The sequence below is a fragment of the Triticum dicoccoides genome, chromosome 4B (assembly GCF_002162155.2).
Source record: "Triticum dicoccoides isolate Atlit2015 ecotype Zavitan chromosome 4B, WEW_v2.0, whole genome shotgun sequence".
In the NCBI taxonomy this organism is placed as follows: domain Eukaryota; kingdom Viridiplantae; phylum Streptophyta; class Magnoliopsida; order Poales; family Poaceae; genus Triticum; species Triticum dicoccoides.
This window is the reverse complement of record NC_041387.1, coordinates 70,201,665-70,211,051: the sequence shown is the minus strand read 5'-3', so window position 1 is coordinate 70,211,051 and position 9,387 is coordinate 70,201,665.

Below are 9,387 nucleotides of genomic sequence, written 5' to 3'. Positions count from 1 at the left end.
TGAAGTACGTGCCTCGGACGGCAGTAAAGTCTCAAGCACTTGTTGATTTCATCAATGACTGGACGGAGTTACAAGCACCAGAGGAGAAGCCGGATCACACATATTGGACTATTCATTTTGACGGATCCAGGAAATTGGAAGGCTCGGGGGCTGGAGTCGTATTAACTTCCCCACGAGGTGATAAGTTTTGTTATGTTCTCCGCTTAATGTTCCCTTGTACTAATAATGCAGCTGAGTACGAAGCCTTGCTCCATGGTCTCCGGATGGCTAAAGAGATGAATTTAAGCCGGGTTAAGTGCTTTGGTGACTCGGACCTAGTGGCTCAACAGGTGTCTGGCACTTGGGATTCTAAGGACCCGCTCATGGCTGCATATCATCGGGAAGTGGATAATATTGCAGGTTGTTTCAAGGGTTATCAAGTGGATCATGTGGACCGTCGGAAGAATGAAGCGGCGGATGCTCTAAACCGTTTGGGCTCTCAGCGTAAACCGGTCCCGCCTAACGTCTTTTTGGACGTGTTGCACAGCCCGTCAGTCAAACTCCCAGGTGAGGTGGATTTGGCTATCCCTGATCCAGAGGCTCAATTGGTGGTAGCCCTGCATGTTATTCTGGATTGGACAGTTCCTTATCTTGCGTACATGAACCGGGGGGAGTTACCAGAGGATGAGATTCTGGCCAGGCAGATAGTCCGGCGATCCAAGTCTATGACGATTGTCAATGGTGAATTACATCATTGCAGTGTATCAGGGGCGTTTCAGCGTTGTGTTTCTCCTGAGGAAGGCTGTGAAATCTTAAGAGAAATCCATGAAGGGGATTGTGGACACCACGCTGGTTCAAAGTCTCTGGTGGCAAAGGCGTTTCGTCACGGGTTCTACTTGTTGACAGCGCATGCTGACGCGGAGGACTTGGTTAAACGGTGTGATGGATGTCAGAAATTTTCAAGGCGTGTTCATGTGCCGGCTCAAGAATTGAGGATGATCCCAATAACATGGCCGTTTGCAACTTGGGGGCTGGATATGGTTGGGCCTTTTAAAAGATCCAAGGATAAGAAAACCCACCTTTTGGTGGCAGTTGACAAATTTACCAAGTGGGTTGAAGCGGAGCCTGTCAGCAAGTGTGATGCAGCAACAGCGGTGCAGTTCATTAAGAAGGTGATTTTCCGGTTTTGTTTTCCACACAGTATCATTACTGACAATGGTACCAATTTATCCAAGGGCGCTATGAAAGAGTTCTGTGAACGTGAGCACATCCGACTTGACATGTCGTCAGTGGCACACCCCCAGTCCAATGGACAGGCAGAACGAGCTAATCAGGAAATCTTGTGAGGCATCAAACCCCGGCTTATGGTCCCATTGCAAAGAACACCAGGATGTTGGGTTGAAGAGCTACCATCTGTATTATGGAGAATCAATACTATGCCAAACCGGTCCACAGGATACACGCCATTTTTCATGGTCTATGGAGCAGAGGCAGTTCTCCCTAGTGACATCCGGCATGATTCGCCTCTTGTGGCAGCTTATGTTGAAGCAGACAATGAGACAGCTCGGCAAGATGCTTTGGACCTATTGGACGAGGAGCGTGATATAGCGGCTGCCCGTTCGGCGATTTACCAGCAAGATCTTCGTCGCTATCACAGTCGCCGGGTTAGAACCAGAACTTTTCAAGAAGGAGATTTGGTGCTTCGACTCGTCCAAGATCAAACGGATATGCACAATTTATCCCCACCTTGGGAGGGACCTTTCGTGGTCAGCAAGAATTTGCACAACGGGTCGTACTATCTGATTGATATTCGAGGGCATCAAGACTCACGTACATCAGAGGAGGAGACCAACAGGCCGTGTAATATAGCTCATCTTCGGCCTAATTATACTTGAGCCATCGGCTCTATCTATGTACATATCATGACAATGTATATATTATCTTTGATATATCAAACCGGAGCCTCAGCTAAAGCGGGGTCTCTGTCTTTCTCATCATGCGAGGTTACACGGAGTGGTTCTGTTTAAAGCGGCCTCCGGTTTACCCCTTGACATTTGTTTTTTATATATCACTGGGGGCCTTGGTCGTGTCCGAACCAACGAACACCCTTTGATAGGCGACAGCCACCAGATCATTTGGGGACATGGTCAAGTCTGAACCAGTCACGCCTCTTGGTCGGCCTAAGGCCACAAAATCACTTGGGGGCATGGTCGAACCCGAACCATTGTCACGCCTCTTGATCTGGCATATATGCCACGAGTCATTTGGGGACCTGGCTGACTTGAATCATTGTCACTCCTATTGGGGGCCTTGATCCTGTCCGACCATGGTAATACCATCTGAACAGCTCAGTATAGCATATTTTTGCAAATGGTTTTTATCATTGCCTTTGCTTCCATGTTGTTTTCATGGTTTGTTCGTTCTTTGCTTTTGTTGAATTTCTTTTATGTCAACAAGCATATTTTTTCCGGTTCAGCCAATGATTTTTTGATCCCCCTTTAAATCCGGAGGAGTCTGCCTGGTTTACCTTTTCCCTGTTAACATCATGGAGTAACCAGGGGGCTCGTATTAAGTCAGTACGGTTTGTACGGGAGCTACTTTCTCCCTTTTTGACGGTAATGGTTTATAAAACCACCGCTTCAGGCTTGGCTAAAGCCAGCTTTATGATCAAACATGGCAGGTATTTATGTATCATCTATTTGTTATATTACTGATACACATATCAAGATCATAATCCGGCTGATGGTATAACCGCCACCGAAGTTCAAATTTTTCTGATTGTAGGAAATATGAATTAAAGTTTTTCAAGCAAAAGCTTCAGTACTTATGCACGAAGGCATATTCCAGGCAGAAGTTTTAACTATCCTATTACAAGGCAGCATGGTGCTCAAACAAAATCATTGTTTTTGTGGAAGGATGTTGCAAATAGCTCTTCAAACCGGCTTCCGGTTCAAGCCTGCTCATCATCCTCCGCCGCTTCAGCTTCCTCGTCTCTACCCATTGGCTGGAAATCAACAGTGGTCCATTCGATTCCCATTAAAGCTTGGAAAACAGCCTCTTCATGGATCAGGGAAGACGGTTCAATATCAGGGGCGTAAGTGTGCTTACGGATTGGAGGAATCAGATTCTCCGCTTCAACAGTTGGGGCAGGCACTCGCTTGTTTTGATTATTATATTGCGCTTGATAATGCGTCAAATCTGCCTCTTCAGCTAGCTGGCAAGCTAGAGGGCGCACTGCACGGTTTATGGCCCTTAAATCTTCTTCGTTGAATTCAGAGCCATCTTCTTTCAGACTGGGATAGCCTTGAGCTGCTTCCACAGGATCAAAGTCGGGCACCCATGCCTTTGCCCGGATTAAGGCATTGATGGCTCCGGTTCGGGCAGCGGATTTTTTCAGCTCCTCAATCCGGGCTGGAAGCATTGACAACTTGTTAAGAGTGTCCTGGATTAAAGAGGGCACCGAGTTGTTGTGAGAAGTTGTGGTGATGATCCGTTGGGCTCCGGTATACAATTGTTCCACCAAGGTGTAGGCAGCTTTCAATTTCTTCCGCACATCATTTCCTACAACAAGATTGGAATGGTCTCAAACCGGATTTACGATACAGCAGATTCAAATTTATCACAGAAGTTACAAGGAGCTTACCAAAGATTGCAGCAGTCATGGAGTGTATTTGCCGCTGTACGGCCGTCAGTTCATCTACCACCGGTTTAAGGGCTGCTTCAGCATTTTCCGCTCTTTTGGTTAAACCGGCCTTCTCAGTGGCCCAGCCAGCCCCCTCTTTCTTGAAGCCTTCTTTCAGCCGTTGAGCAGTGCTCAAAGCGCTGGTTAATTCTTGCTTGGCCTTATCTGTTTCAACCTGCTGGGTCTTCAGGGCCTCCTGCAAATCGGCAATCCGGTCCTCCTTGATTTTCACCTCAACCTGCATACAGATGGCATTTTAAGCTTTGCACAGGCGATCCAAGAAATGGAAGTATCAACCACATAACAAAGTTATATGCCTGATACTTGGGGGCTAATGCACCTTCATTTTTTTTGTATATTGCTAGATTACAAAGTCCCAAGCTCAATACAAGTATTCAACTTGGCACTTGGGGGCTAATGGCTATTTGATCAAGTTATGTTCTAAGGACAGCTTTTTATTTTTGAGCCCCGGTTTACTTATGCTAAGTTAGACCGGCCCTCGAGGGGTATGCCGACGGATTTCAAAAATGTTCAGGATCAAGTCCCGGTTTGACCAAGGTCACAAACCGGCCCTTGGGGGCTACAAGGATGAATGCAATGGCAGAAAGGAAAGAAGGAATTTTACCTCAAATTTATCCCTCATCATTTTGACCAGGCCAGCTTCACAGTCACGGCTAGTGTAAAGCCGGTTTAAATAGCCAGAGTGAAGATCTTGAGCATTCAGAGCGGCGTATGTCTCTAATTCAACATCCCATTTTCCTTTGTTCAAAGGGGAAGAATCCTCTTTGATGGTATGCCTGGTAAGGGTGGCAGGATTCCCGGGTTCAGAGCGGCCTACGCCGGTAATCACAACATCATCATCTTTTGACTCGCCGGTTTGGGTTGGCGCGGCCGGTTTGTCAGCAGGAGTGTGGGATTTCTCAATCTGGATAGAGCTGGCAGGCGGATCAGCAGAGGAGGATCATTGGGGATATCTTCACAAGTAAACACTTCATGATCCGATGCTTGGTCATGTTCTGGGGCCACATCTTCTTCAGCCGCTCTATCCAGGCGGGCCTTCTTGCTTGGTTTCGGTTTAGCCCTGAAAGAAAAATAAAAAGTCAAGGAAAAGCGTAAGCCATTGCGCAGTATACTGGAAGCATATGTTCGGTTTAACTTACCCAACAACTGTTTTCAAAGGTGGTAGCTGGGTGGCCGACGATTCACCAGACGATGAATGAGAAGTAACCTGGTAATCGGAGTCGGATGGATTAAGAGGTTGACGGAAGAAACCCGCTTTAGGATTTAAATCAATAAAAAGGTCGGAGACCTCGGTGCGGCGTTTTCGAACCGGACTGTTCGGTAAACCGGCAGAAGTAACTACCTGGCCACTGTGCCGGGTTGTGCGGCGAGCTTCGTGTTGCTGGGTCTTCATAAGAAAGTTGGGATCCAAATAAGCAAGAGGATGAGAAAATTTAACTTTCCGGTTTGTCCGGCGAGATTTTGGCAAAGGCAAGATTTCTGAATCAGAAGAGAGAATAGTTACCTCAACGAAGCCTGCATTGCTGGCCTCAGCGTCATCCTGACAAGCATCATCATCAATAAGGCGGGTAAAAAGTAAGCCAAGTGAATCAAGTTCTACCTCAAGATCCGGATTACCCACATCATCATCAATGGTTGGGTCAGATGAAGCGGTGGTCTTTCTTTTACGAGTTGGTTTCTTGATAGCCTTGGTCTTGGGCCGGGTTGGCCGCCCTGCCTTCTCCGTTTTATCTTGTGAAAGCTTCTTGCTCCAAAACGGATTATCACTCTGGATCAACAATAATTAAAGGTCAAACAGATAAAGCATTAACAGGTTCAATAATAAAGCAAGTAAAATCTTACTGCTGGCGGTTCGTTGGTGGTGCAGTAAGGAAGCAGACCGATTTGAGCACAGAGGTGCTCCGGTTCATTCAACATCTTCTTTACAGATTCTGTGACTTCGTCGTCGGAGACCTGGATTTTGATATGTCGGAGTGGGTCATCGACACTGCCAGTATATTCGCACATCAAACCAGGGCGCCGGCTTAGAGGCAGAATGCTCCATGATATCCAGCAGCGTGCAAGGTCTATTCCTGTTAAACCATTGGCCATGAAGGCCCGGAGCTTGGACAGTTGAGGGGCATATTTAATTCTCTCCTTGGCGCTTAGCCTTTGTGGAAAAGGGTGAGTGTTGCTGAGCCATTCCGGACGGAAGCCAGGCAAGGGATTTTCATTGACAGGGGAGGTATCCTTGCAATAAAACCAAGTTGTGTTCCACTCCTTGGGGTGAGTATGGAGTTTGACGTGGGGATAGGTGATTTCCTTCCTCTTCTAAATGGCCATACCGCCCAGTTCGGTATTAGGGCCGTCGGTGAATTCAGTACGGCGGTTTAGATGAAAGAGATCTCTAAATAACTCGACTGAAGGTTCTTCTTGAAGGTATGCCTCAGAAAGTACTTAAAAGTGACATAGATTGGTGACGGAGTTGGGGCCAGTATCCTGTGGACGGAGTTGAAAGTTGGCTAACACATCCCGATAAAATTTAGAGCCGGGCGGTTTGAAGCCCCGGGCCATGTGATCTGCGAAGACCACGACCTCTCCTTCTTGGGGCATGGGAGGAAATTCATCTCCAGGAACCCTCCAGTGAATCGTATCTTTGCTATCCAAAGCGCCGATCAGGACTAGATCGTCCAGCTGTGATTCTGTGACACGGGAGGGAACCCAGTTGCACTCGTACACTTGTTTGGCCATGACGAGATCTACAAGAAACAGGTGATCCGGTTCAAGGACATGCCGGATAAAAAGGTGTTGATCTAATTATGGTAAACTGGAGCAGTACCCATAAACCGGTCTTCTACAACGCGGCATCAGATGGATTCTGGCGGTTCAACCAGGGGACTAATGACATATATACCGGTTTAGCAATTTTTTCTCTATGGTGAAGTTAAACCGCCTGGCCTAAGCATCGGAAGCAATTGAAACTATGGATAACTAGTTATGCAGAAACAAATTTCACAAAAACAGGAAATATTTCGAGGACTAAGGCGGAAACAGAAGTGAACCATTGAGCGGATATGTGTGGGAGATCTATGAGCTTGGATGAGAAATAGCAAGCGGATGCTAAAGGGATCGCTACTAAGCACAGCAAGAGTTCACAGATGCATTCAAGGTCAGAGAACAGCTATGAACGCGCAATGAACATAGCAAGAACATGGAACCCTAAGAACAGATCTAGGTTAAGAAGGAGAGAGAACTTACCGGGAACGGAGAAGATGCGGAAAGACGCCGCAACACTCTGGTATGTTCAGGTTGATGCAGCGGCCCGAGACGAGGCAGAGGTCGACGGTGGTGGCGGAGCTCCAAAGCCGGCGACGTGAGGAAGAAGAAGAAGAAGGGACGAAGGGGAAGAGAAAGGAAATGACCCTTCGGTCTTATTTATAAGGCAACCGAGCTGGGTCAAACGCGCTAATCCAGGAGCTGTCATTAAGAGGGCATTATGAATTTCATAATGACGTCATGCCGGTTTACAGTAACCAAAACTGATGACGTCATGCCGGTTTACAGCAACCAAAAATGATGACAACATGGAGATTTGCCACTTAACAGAACATATCCAAGACACAAGATGGTGTGAAGGATTGACATGAACCAGTTCAAATCAATCTGGGGCCTAATGTTGGGGATATTACCACTAGGCGTAAACCGGCCTACTTGGGCCGGGTTAACTTCATTAGTGGCGTAAACAGATGAAGGCCCAAGGCCTGTAGTCGGTTAGAACATGTAGCCGTAAACCGGCCTGATGTATGACTTGTATTGTAAGTAAGGAATAGAGAGATACCAACCGGAATACGAGTATGAACCGGTTAGGACTCTATGGACCGACGGGCGTCACCCGTGTATATAAGGGGACGACCCGGTGGCGGTTCAAGACAGACAACCACAACTCAAGCCTAGGCGAAGCTTGTTTGCTCCCTAGCCATCGAGATCATATCAATTCCATCACAACTAGACGTAGGATTTTACCTTCATCGAAGGGGCTGAACTAGTATAAAACCCTCGTGTCTTTGTGTCCGCTTTAACCCCTTCAAGTAAACCCGTGGCGATGGCTCCACAACTAAGTCCTTTTGCTAGGACATCTGCCGTGACAAATCCACGACACACCCCTTCACTGGCTGTCGTGGACATGGTTGCCACCACCGACCGCGAGCGCGTCCGAGTCCCATCCATGTCCGCGCGGGCTCCGCTTTGTCTCCTTTCGTGGGAGGTGACCCGCACCCGGCCCCGCGGCGGGGGAGGCGCGGCGGCGGCCTCGCGCTCCGCCCAGATCCGGTGCTCGCGTGCTCCAGCAGCCACGCGCGACCATCTCCCGTGGATAGGGTTTGGTCCACCGCGTCGTCGGCGTGTCTCCGACAAACTAAGGTTGGTCCCCTCTCTTCCTCACCTCATCTCCTATCCCAATCAGATCCTCTCTTCCTCACCCTTTCTCCTCTCGCTACCAGATCCATCCAGCACGTCGTCGTCGCTCGCGCTCCGGGCCGCCATGGCATGGACAGGAAGGCTGCCCCAACGCCGACGCCATGGAGAACCCCGACGGTCAGCCCCCTCTCATCTCCTCTCCTTTTCGATTTCTTCTTCTATTGCATTCCCTTCCATCCTCTTCCCTGACGCGATACGGTTTCCGTCCATGAGCAGCAGCGTCAGGGGCGGTGAAGGCCAGCAGCAGAAGCATCCATCTCCGGCGCCACCAGGGGCAGGTAAAATTCTGGTTGATTTGCATATATGGTCGTTGTTGACTCTGCTTGTCTCTATCTAAAAGTAGTGGTAGCTGTAGTGCGTGTGCTGAGTGATTGCCAACGCTTTGTTGGCTGGTTGGATGTAAGAATTGAACGTGTTGCTTTTGCAAACTGATTATCTATCTAGAAAATATTGTAGTTGTGGTACTACATGATCTTACTAATGCTACTGCTTGTTGCGTCTGCAAGAAGTAGTGCTACTGCTTGTTGATAATGGTTGATTGCTTGCTCAATCTTGTTTTGCAAACTGAGAAGATTTAGAATCATGCATTTCCGCTGCTAGTGATTTCTTCAGTCCGACCTGATTAGTAAGTGCTTGTACTAATCTCTGCCATGTGTTTGTAACAATGCAAGTTTGGCTTCCAGATGAGATCTAGCTTTCAGATTCTTCTGAAACTGAACGCATCTATGTTTGGCCATTTGTACTGTATCTTTCTGAACCGAACACTGCCATGTTTGGCAAACTGATGTTACGTGTATCTTTGTTGAACTCTGGTTATCTGCAAGTAGTAGTGCTCTTCCTGGATTGGAGTGGAAATTGCTGCATGGTGCTGCAACTTGTGCAAACTGATGATATGGGATTCAGAATAATGATGCATTTCTGCTTGATTGGTCACTTTCTTGCTTCAGTCTTTTGTTCGACGGAATGCTTGCAAGCTCTGTTAATCCAGTAGTTAGAGAAGAGTTTCCAAGCTTTCATCTTTGATTGTTACTGGAAACTCGATGGTTATTACAATCTAATTACAAAATGATAATCACCAATTTTCCTCTAGTGCACTGTAAACCTTATAGTTCGTCGGTGATAAGTAGCCTTCGTTTATACAATTATTTAGAAAGCATTCCTCGAGTGAACACTTGAACAGCTTGTTGTCTCTTGTGTATGTATAACAACAAGCAGTATGGGTTGAGGGGCAATTAGTACCAAACTGCCAT